We start from the raw sequence: 10,832 nt of genomic DNA on the forward strand, positions 1-10,832 counted from the left end.
GGAGCTCTTCATTCATCATTGAAAGTTTAGACTCGTTTCATGGAGTTCTTCAATTTTTTGTTGATGGTTTTAACTCGTGTCAAGGAGCCAATCTAGACAGTTTTAACACGTGCCTGGGAGCTTGTTTAAACTAGGCATGCTTAATCGGTTCTTCAGTTCTCGGGTACCCGGAATCAGAACCGGAACCGACCGGATAATTGAGGAACCGGGAACCAGTTTACCGGTTCCGGTTCTAATGTTTCTAAAAAGTTCCGGTTCTAATGTTTCTAAAAAGTTCCGGTTCTAATGTTTCTAAAAAGTTCCGGTTCCGGTTCCATCCGGAACCGACCGGTTCTTACCCGGAACCGAATAATAAATCAATTTTAGATTTTTAATTTTAGATTCTAATAATATTATGAATGTCAAATATAAATATACTACATAACTATTCCTAATAAATAATAATACTATAGGATCTTAATCTTACGGTAAGTTTAATCCCTTTGGTTTGATTTGGATATTATTGTTGGTTTGATTTGGATATTGATAACATTGTTACTTGTTTTTTTGTTTTTAGTTTTTAGGTATCATTGATTTAGAATTTTGGATGTTGTCGTTGGTTTTGATTTAGTCGTTTGGATTGTTTGAATATTGTTGGAATGTTGGTTTTGGTTGTATACTAGTTATAGTATTTTGTTGTGTTGATTTTATTTTTTAGGTGTTATATTTTTTAGGTATTTATTGAATTAATACTTTTAGGAATTGAAATATTGGATGATAAATATTACTATTATCTTGTTGATTTGTATGTTTGTGTGTTTATTTGAATTTTTAGGTATTAACTACTATATTTTTAGATGTTGAATTATTTAAAAAAATTTAAAACGAAAACTATAAATCGGATCCGGTTCGTAACCGGAATCGGCCGGTTCTTACCCGGTCGGTTCCGAACCGGAACCGGACGGATCCGGTTCCGGTTCTAGGATTCATGAAAATTTGTAACCGGGTACCCGGTTAAACCAGACTGGATAGAACCAGAACCGGCCGGTTAAGCAGCCCTAGTTTAAACAGTTTTTACTCATATTTATGAGCTATCTTAAATAGTTTTATCTCATATCAAGGAGCCATCTTTGACAGTTTTAACTCATATCAAGGAGTCATCTTAGATAGTTTTATCTTATATCTAGGAGCCATCTTAGATAGTTTTAATTCGTATCCAGGAGCCATCTTTGACAGTTTTTATTCATATCAAGGAGCCATCTTTGACAATTTTAGCTCGTATCTAGGAGCCATCAGACAGTTTTAACTCATGTCGAGGAGCTAATCTAGACAGTTTTTACTCTTGTCGAGGAGCTAATCTAGACAGTTTTTGCTCGTATCTAGGAGCCATCTTTGACCATTCTCGGTCCATTCCAAACTCAAACTATGAGCTCATTATTTTCATTTCTTTTATTTCTTGAGCCTAATTACCACTAGGCCCAAATTTACTTCTCGGTGACCACTTCGGGCACCAAACTTCCTCCAACAGTGTGGCGGTCTCTCTCTCTCCTCAGTGGATGATCATCACTCTTTCTCGAGGACCTTCTGACCTCAACACCGATTACTTGATGAAACTTCACCAGTATTCACCTATTACTTCTCGCCCTCTTGGCGACTCCATCTCTTCAGACAGGGTATTGTTTCTCCTCCTCTTCCGGATAATTCTTCGACTGCTTTACCTTTCCGAGTTGTCTTGCTACCAATCTTTTATGCGGTTGTGTCTGGGATTCAGCTCTTTTCCAGCGGTATTCTCTCCACTAGTGGTTCTAGTTTGAAGACGAGTCATCCGGTTGGTCAATATCTCGCCCTCTCAGTCGGATAATTCGTCGTCTTTTCCTTTGGTCTCATAACCTTGTCTCAGGCCATTCCGGCAATATCAAATCGGTTTTCTTTGGCCTTCACGACCACCATAGATTTGGAGAGGAGTTGTTCGGTTGTTCGGTCGCATTCTTCCTCTCCCCTTCGGCCGGACAAACCGTGAACTCCTTCTTATCTTGATTGTTGTTATTTTCTCTTCGATCTCTTCGACTGCAGTCAGCCTTCTTCTCCGGGCATGGCAACTCCTCCTTCTGATGAGCCGCCTCCTTCTGGTTTCTCGGTACTGTGGGTGGAACTATCCGGCTGTGGTACTACTCTCCCCCTCAGCCGGATGGTTCATTAAACAGGGTTGATCTCGTTGGTGCTGCAACACACAATCGCCTCTTCTCTTAGCAATATTTCACATCCACGGTCTCCTCCCATCGGCGTTTGTCTTTCCAGACGGTCTGCTCGTTCCTTTTCGAAAAATAAAATAGTTCTTTGGGCTGAAAATATAGGGAAGTCTTGACCCAATTTCGATATCTGAATTTATTGGGAGGGGTTTAATATTAAATCATACCCAAGTTTTAAATTAAGCTTCAATTAGTATTTTTATATAGTTTTGCGGGAGTAAAATTCATAGTAAAGTACGGAGTTCTAATTTAGTCGAAGCCCGAAAATAATAGAAGAAGTAACATCAAATAATATATGAGTTTTGGAAATTTCCTAAGTAAAATAAGAAAAGAGAATTAATTATGAGGCTTGCATTCCTATTAAAGTTTAAGAATTTCTTGAAGTCTAATTAGTATATTATATTATATTTTGATGTTTTCAAAAAGGTTATCTCCGCAGTAAGTTCGGAGCGAGAAATTCAAGTTAAGGAAATTAAACAAACGAGGTGAGCTTTCTTATTCTAAAAATACAAATTATATTTTGTGAAAACTCGAACCCATGTTCGTGATTTGATATTGTCTTGCCATAAATGTTTTGTGTATGATGCCTATCTGTTGGCTAAGGCCAAGTGAATTATGAATGATGATATATAAGTCGAATTCGGGTCCCAGTGAGAGTGGTGTCCCCGCTCGGACTAGTGTACACGGGATATCTCTGACCGTGAACGGACGGCGGAGAAGGTGACCGTGGAAGGTGGCCACCATCCCGGCACAAGGATACCTCTGACCTGTTAGGCAGAGAAGGTGACCGTGTGAGAACACTATCTCAGCGGCACAAGGATACCTCTGACCTGTTGGGCATAGAAGGTGACCGTATGAGAATACCATCTCAGCGGCGCAAGACGATCAGATATGGCTAAGTACAGAAAAATGGCCCAATGTGAATATTTTTAGTAAGCTCAGGTCTTTCAATAAAACCCCTGAGTGTTACTGTGATGATGGCTTGACAATATTTTCAAATGTATATGTGTATTTTTCGGCAATATGTTCACTGAGTACTTTTGTACTCAGCCCTGCATATATTTCTAAATATGCAGGTTAAGCAGTGATGACGAGGGGCGATGTTGAGCAGAGATGGCGAATGTATTTCATTTGGATAAATGCTTGGATGCATCGTGTCTCCATACATGGTGTCATTCTCTCTTGATTCTTCCGCTGCAATGAAATAACGAGCTTATGTTCTTTTGTATTACGCACTCTGATATATTTTCCATGTTATCTCAAGTGATATCATTCAAATTACAATTTTGTCGAGATTCCCCTTTCTTTCTCGCTTCTTTAATCCCCCCTTTAGTCGCGATAAACCGCGTTTCCTATCCTTAGCAAAGTGCGGTTATGACATCTATGGACTTAATTAATTAATTTCTTATTAACTCTAAGAGTGGACTCAACATGAAACGCTTATTTATTATTCATAGAGTGGTCAAACTCTAACTAGCTAGGTTCCAAATAATAAAGCCTTGTTTCGCGCTCCTCTTGAGAACATTATCAAACGAGACTCACTTCGCGCACGATTCAACATAATAGCAATCTTAGCACCGCTAGATTTAATCACCACTACCCAATATATCAGGATCATTGGGTTATGAAAAACCCGCACCATTTGATAAGTCAAAGTAATGCATAATCAATACCGTATGCTCAATGCTAACCTACATTGATTAAGAAACAAATATTTATCAAGACCTCGCCTTTCAGTAGATAGCTCAAGGACAAGTCTTGCTGTTAGATCCGTTCAGTGCTATACCACACCAATATCATCTTATTTCAGTAAGGCTTAGAAATATGCGGACTGACATTGCAACCTTTCTCGTTGGATAGTCTAATTCCAACTAGGTTGTGAAATTCTTCTTTTTCTTTGTTTAGAACTGACCGTGTTACCTTAAAGTGGACGCCGCCCACAACCGGTCTACTAAAACAAAGACTTAGACTTTGTTAAGTTAACTTATACATTTAAACATGCATTAACATCCATTAAATGTAAAACATAACAATCATTATGACAAAAATAATCTGTTTTATTCCTTGGAAAATAAAATAAGAGTTTTACAGTATTCAATCATTCGAAACGTGATTTCTAGTATACAAACTCTAACAATCTTCCACTTATACTCAAAACACTTTCGAGTATACCAAAAAAATGTGCTAAACGTCTAATTCTCCCACTTATACTGAAAGCGGATTGAGGTCTTGAATTAGTCGAACTCTCATTCCTTCAACATGGCTCTCATACGGTGTGACCGCCAATGCCTTCGTGAAAGGATATGTTAGGTTGTTTTCTGACTCAATCTTGGCCACTTGTATGTCTCCTCTCTGCACTATATCTCGAATGATATGATACTTCCTTTCTATATGCTTGCTCGCTTTATGAGCCCGTGGCTCCCTCGAATTTGCCACAACACCAGAATTGTTACAATAAATGGTGATGCTCTTGGGCATATTCGTAACCACACCTAAGTCCAAAAGGAAGTTCTTAAGCCATACAACCTCTTTTGCAGCCTCCGAAGCGGTCACATATTCGGCTTCCATGGTAGAGTCTGCAATGCATTTCTGCTTTACACTCTTCCAAATTACAGCTCCACCTCCTAAGGTAAACACATATCCGGAAGTTGATTTTCTCGATTCTACATCATCTTGAAAATCTGAATCTGTATATCCTAAAGGACAGAGCTCGGCTGCATTGTAAACTAGAACATAGTCCTTAGTCCGATTAAGGTACTTGAGTATGTTCTTTACGGCAGTCCAATGTCCTTGGCCGGGATTTGATTGATATCTTGCTACCATGCCAACAACAAAGCAGATATTAGGTCTAGTACAAAGCATAACATACATGAGACTACCAACAGCCGAGGCATATGGTATTCTTCTCATCTCTGCTATCTCAGATGCTGTCTTAGGACACATCTCTTGAGATAAATGGATGTCATGTCTAAAAGGTAAAAAACCTTTCTTGGCATCTTGTATGCTAAAGCGTCTAAGTACTGTATCGATGTAAGATTCTTGGGATAAGCACTTTAAACGGGAGTCTTGAGGAGACCATCTACATGGAACAACTCGAATGCTATGTAGTAAAGGGCATGGCCCCAAGCAAGCATCTAGATCATGGAACCAATGTTTTGATAAAATTGTTCAAAAGTTTGGATTCGAAAAGTGCCCCAATGAAAGCTGCGTGTATAAGAAGGTTGAAAATGAAATGTTGTGTTCTTAGTTTTGTATGTACATGACATTCTTCTAATTGGAAACAATAAAAAGATATTGTTATCAGTACGAACTTGGTTGTCCAGCCAGTTCGAGATGAAAGATATGGGTGATGCGGGACACATTCTCGGTATCAAGGTTCTTCGGAACCTATCTCGGACTCTATAGAATTCATAAGCTTTTGATCCTCTAGGGTAACCTATAAAAACACATACCTTCGTCCTAGATTCCAGCTTAGTTGGATCCTTTTCCAATACATGGGCTGGACACCCCCACACTCTGAGATGTTCCAGATTGGGCTTTCGCCCAGTGCACAACTCATATGAGGTAGTAGGAACTGATTTAGAAGGTAAGTTGTCTAATACATAGCTTGATGATAGCAAAGCATGCCCCCAAAACGAAATAGGTAACCGTGCATAACTCATCATCGATCGGACCGTGTTTAACAAAGTCCTATTCCTTCTTTCAGATACGCTATTCTGCTGGGGTGTGCCCGGCGCAGTCAGTTGGGATTGAATTTCCGACGCTGATAAGTAGTCCAAAAACTCGGCACTTAGGTACTCGCCTCCGCGATCAGATCGCAGGCATTTGATACTCTTGCCATGACGCGTCTCTACTTTAGCCTTAAACTCCTTGAACTTGTCAAAAGTTTCAGACTTGTAGCGCATTAAGTAGACATATCCAATTTTCGAGAAGTCATCAATGAAGGTGACGAAATATCGAAAATCTTCCATTGCCTCGGTTGACATTGGTCCACACACATCAGTATGAACGAGCTCAAGTACTTCTTTGGCCCAATTACCCTTTGACCTAAAAGGTCTCTTGGTCATCTTTCCTTCCAAACAAGATTCACACTTTGAAAATGGTTCCTTCTCAAGACCTTTAATAAGATCTTGAACAGCCATCGCGTGATTCCTGTTGGGGCTACCGCAGCGGAAGACGCGGAAAACAAACAGGTCCTTGACCGGATCTATGTAGGTGATTATGCATTCGATTCCAATTTCATGCAATTAACATAGATCTACAGATTACACATCAAATAAACACATAATCATGCATATTTGATGTAGATTCGATTGTTACCTCATAATCCGATATTGGATTGACGTTGCTAGCTGCACCACCCGGAGATCCTTGGTTTATCGACCACGAATCTTCCGTACTATTCCCTTGTCCTTGATTCTCCATCCGTGTGGGCGGATCTTAGATAATCAATTAAATAACTTTGAATGGATCTAGGGAAACCCAATACAAACACGAAATTGTCTAGATCTAATCCTATGAATTAGGATAGATCAAGAACAATAATCAAAACCCTAATTCTCCCACGTGCTAGGCACGAAAATTGAGACAAGTGAGAGAGAAGAGGGAGGCGGCGATTTGCCTCATAGGGTTAGGATTTTGAGTGCCTTGGTTTGTCTGCTAGGGTTTCCATTTCATTCATTATTTATAGTGGACTTAATGGGCTAGTAAGGGGATCCATGGAATGATTTAAGTGTTGGGCTCACCCATTAGATAAATTACTAATTAAATCAAATGACCCATGATTTAATATATTATCAATGGAATATTATTTTATTCCACTAAAGAATAATATTGCACTCCCACTTAAATCACCAAATTACAAATAACTTGGGTCCATTTTATTTTATAATATTTCCCGCGTTTAAGATTATCTTGATCCGTCAATTTAATTCTTTTGTCTGCTATGTGACTAGAATTAAATTAATTCTCCAAAGAGTTTTTCTAGTTTGAAACTTTATTTATTATTCATGGAATAAATTCCAACTGCGCAGATTTATGAATAATAAATTCCTCTTTCAAACACCTCATTGGGGATCACCCTTTTAGGGATTTAATCATACCATACTGGGCACGCGAATTCTATGAAATAATATTCCAATACCTTCATGTTATTCAATTACTACTACCCAAGATATCATGAACTTGAGTTACGTACAAACTCTCACATATTGATAAGTCAAAGTGGCGTTTGATTGAATAAACAATATTGATATTAATATCATAGACTAGAAAATACTAAACTTTCTGAAATATATTCTTTCAGTAGATAGCAATAAAGAATACATTTCGGATTAGATCCTTTCAGTGCTTTACCACACCGGTGTTACTAATCTCTTCTTAGGTAAGAGAGAATTATCACAAACACCGCAACCGTTCCAATAGGTAGCCAAAGCCTATCTAGGTTGTGAATACGTTTTTCTTCTTACTAGATCTGGCCAAGTCCCCTACTGGAAAACTCATGAGGAGATTCATCGAATTTCCCTACTTGACCTTCTTAGTAAAAAGCCTTAGATTTGTTTATTATATTTCAATAATAAACCATTATATTATATTATTTATTCTCATAAATAGGTAAACAAGTGGACGTGGCGTTTCTCGTATACATGCACAAGCTGACTGTACAAAGGCATGTACGCTCGAAGCATCTTTTAGTATACAAACTCCAACAATTCCTTCTTTCATTGGCATGACCAAGTCTAAGGTGCCATAAGTACGTTTCGTTCATTGAAATTGAAGTTTCTTTTCTTTTCTTAGAAATTTTCGATGTTACATGGAGTTCTGATTGTTTTCCAGGATACCACGACAGATATAAGAAGCATCTTTCTTAATAACACAATTGTCATTAAAAGAAATCGAATATTCATTAAAAGACAATTTAGAAACTGAAATTAAATTTCTTCTAAAAGAAGGTATCAACAAAACATTCTTTAAAATAAAAAATCTATCACTAGAAAAACGTAAATAAACGTCTCCCACTACAACGGCCGCCACTTTAGTAGCGTCGCCCAGCTGGACTTCGATCTCACGATCATTCAACCATCTTGTAACCTGCATTAAGTCAGGATCAAAACATATATGATCAGTTGCTCCAGTATCAATAACCCACGTATGAGTAGATATCGAAGCCAAACATGACTCGACTACTAGAGCTTGGTGCATACATGTAGCCTTGCCCTTTTTAGGACAGTCTGGCTTCCAATGACCTTTTTCTCCACACTTGAAGCATTTTTCAGTAGGCTTCTTATCAGCCTTCTTCTTCTTCTTTCCCTTAGCATTCTTAGCTGCCACTGGGTTCGGTGCCTTTCTCTTTCCTGCGCGAGGCTTAGAGCCAGAGGAATTAGGCGCCAAACTCAGCATAGCTACTTTAGCTTGAACCATAAGGTCCTCCGCCGACTGAAGTTCAGTCAGCAGCTCAGCCAAAGTGTAATCCCGTTTGTTCATCTCGAAATTGAGCTTGAACTGTTGGAATCTAGGGGGAAGACTCTGAAGGATTATGGTGATCTGGGACTCGGCATCGATTGTCCCGCCCAAAACCTCAATCTGGTTGAGGTGGCTCATCATCTCGAGGACATGTTGCCTCAAAGATGTGTTTTCCTTCATAGTCTTCGTCATGATACTCCGAAAGGCTTGAGACTTAGCCGTTCGATTCTGAGCACCAAAAAGATTCGCAAGATTATTCATAATCTCGGCGGCAGTTGCCATGGCGGAATGCTGATGCTTGAGCACTGAAGACATAGATGCCAACATATAGCACTTAGCCATCTCATTCGCCTTATGCCTCCGTTTATGAGCATTCTGCACTCCCACCGATGCATTAGCAGTGGGAACTGCAGGTTGTGGAGTAGTGAGCACAAACTTGTACTCTTCAGCTGTGAGAACGATATCCAAATTTTGTTTCCATTTTATGTAATTTTGGCCCTCGAGTTTGTTTTCTTTGAGAATTGTAGAAAGAGGATTAAAAGACATCTTGATGGATTTTATTGCACTGCAAACAGAAAAATTTACTATTTGTCATAAACTTATGTAAGGAAATTGAGTAGATTAACCATAAAACTTTTCAAAATCTTACAACAGCAAAATTAGTAAATTCTATCCTCCAACGGATGTTAATACGCATTAAAATTTTGACAATTTTTACTGGTCACAACACCGACGAATAGTCCAGAGACCACAAGACATGGCATGGCCGCCTAATGTTGCCTAAGCATGACCATCAGATTTAGCATTACAGAATTTTATTTCTACAACACACTCTCATGACAATGTTTATGTGCTGATAACAAAACCAAGCTATCTCATAAATTCTGATTGAACCCTGAAACTTGCAATTCCTTAGGATTATCGTCCCCACAACGTGGGTGGCGATAATATAGGGAACCACTTTCTAGTTCATTCTATTTATTATGTGAGAAGCCCGCCCTTATGAACTTACTGTTTTCGTAGGATTATTGTCCCTACAAGGCAGGTGGCAATAATATTAGAAAATCAGCTTCACAAAATTTGGCAGTCCAACCGATAGAGACCATATATAAACTTTAAGTTCATAATTATCGTTTAGATATTTTGGGTTATGGTTTTTCATTAATTATCCTTACTACAAGATATATCTAAAATAAAGAATATTATTTAATTGACTACAAGTTCATAATTATCGTTTAGATTAAGACTAATTAAATTTTGTTGGTATTTAATTGACTGAATAACTAAATCTTTTATTATCTATTAGTATCTTAGTTTGGAAATTAATTAATTCTAGAATTCAATTCTTATTCATGTCTTACTACAACATATATCTAAAATAAAGAATATTATTTAAATCTTAATTAGACATGAAAAATTAAATTCATATTTAATTCCTTGTTCAAGATTAGGAAGAAAATAATTATATTATTTAATGTAATCTTACATATCTATCCTAATTAGGATTCTAGATATATAATATTTAGGAAACTATTAAATTATTATTATCTATATCACCTAGGATATAAAATATTCCATAGATATAGAAAATAATCAAAATATTCCTAAAATCTAGGGAAATCTTCCCTAAATATTTTATTTGCATTAAATAATATTATTTTAATGATATCTATCAATTTAGAAATTAAATAATCATTAAAATATTCCTTCATCGTTATCTCATCGTACGAGGTTTGCACGAATGATGAACGATAAAATTCCGGCGAGTTCGTAGCCGGAATCCGGCGCATGTTGCGTCTCGCGCAACACCTTGGCTCGTGGACACGGCACGTCGGGTACCAATGGGTACCGCGACCTCTCGGCCATGCGCCGCGTCGCTCTCGGCTAGGCGCGCCTCGGCCAAGACTTCCGCCTGGGTTCGGGTTCGGCGGCTGGCGTCTCGGTGGTTCTCAGACGAACCACCACGCCCCGCCCGAAAACATGTCGATCTTGACATGGGCGCCGCCTAGGGTTTGCAGTCTCGGTTGGCGGCGCGCACGAGCCCACGCTCGTCTGCGCGTCGCCCCGTCACCGTCGACCTTCGGCTCCCACTGCTTCGACTACCTTACCTCCGATAATGCGTAGTACGATCCGTCTCGGCGC

Source organism: Salvia hispanica, chromosome 4 (assembly GCF_023119035.1).
Source record: "Salvia hispanica cultivar TCC Black 2014 chromosome 4, UniMelb_Shisp_WGS_1.0, whole genome shotgun sequence".
NCBI classification, from domain to species: Eukaryota; Viridiplantae; Streptophyta; class Magnoliopsida; order Lamiales; family Lamiaceae; genus Salvia; species Salvia hispanica.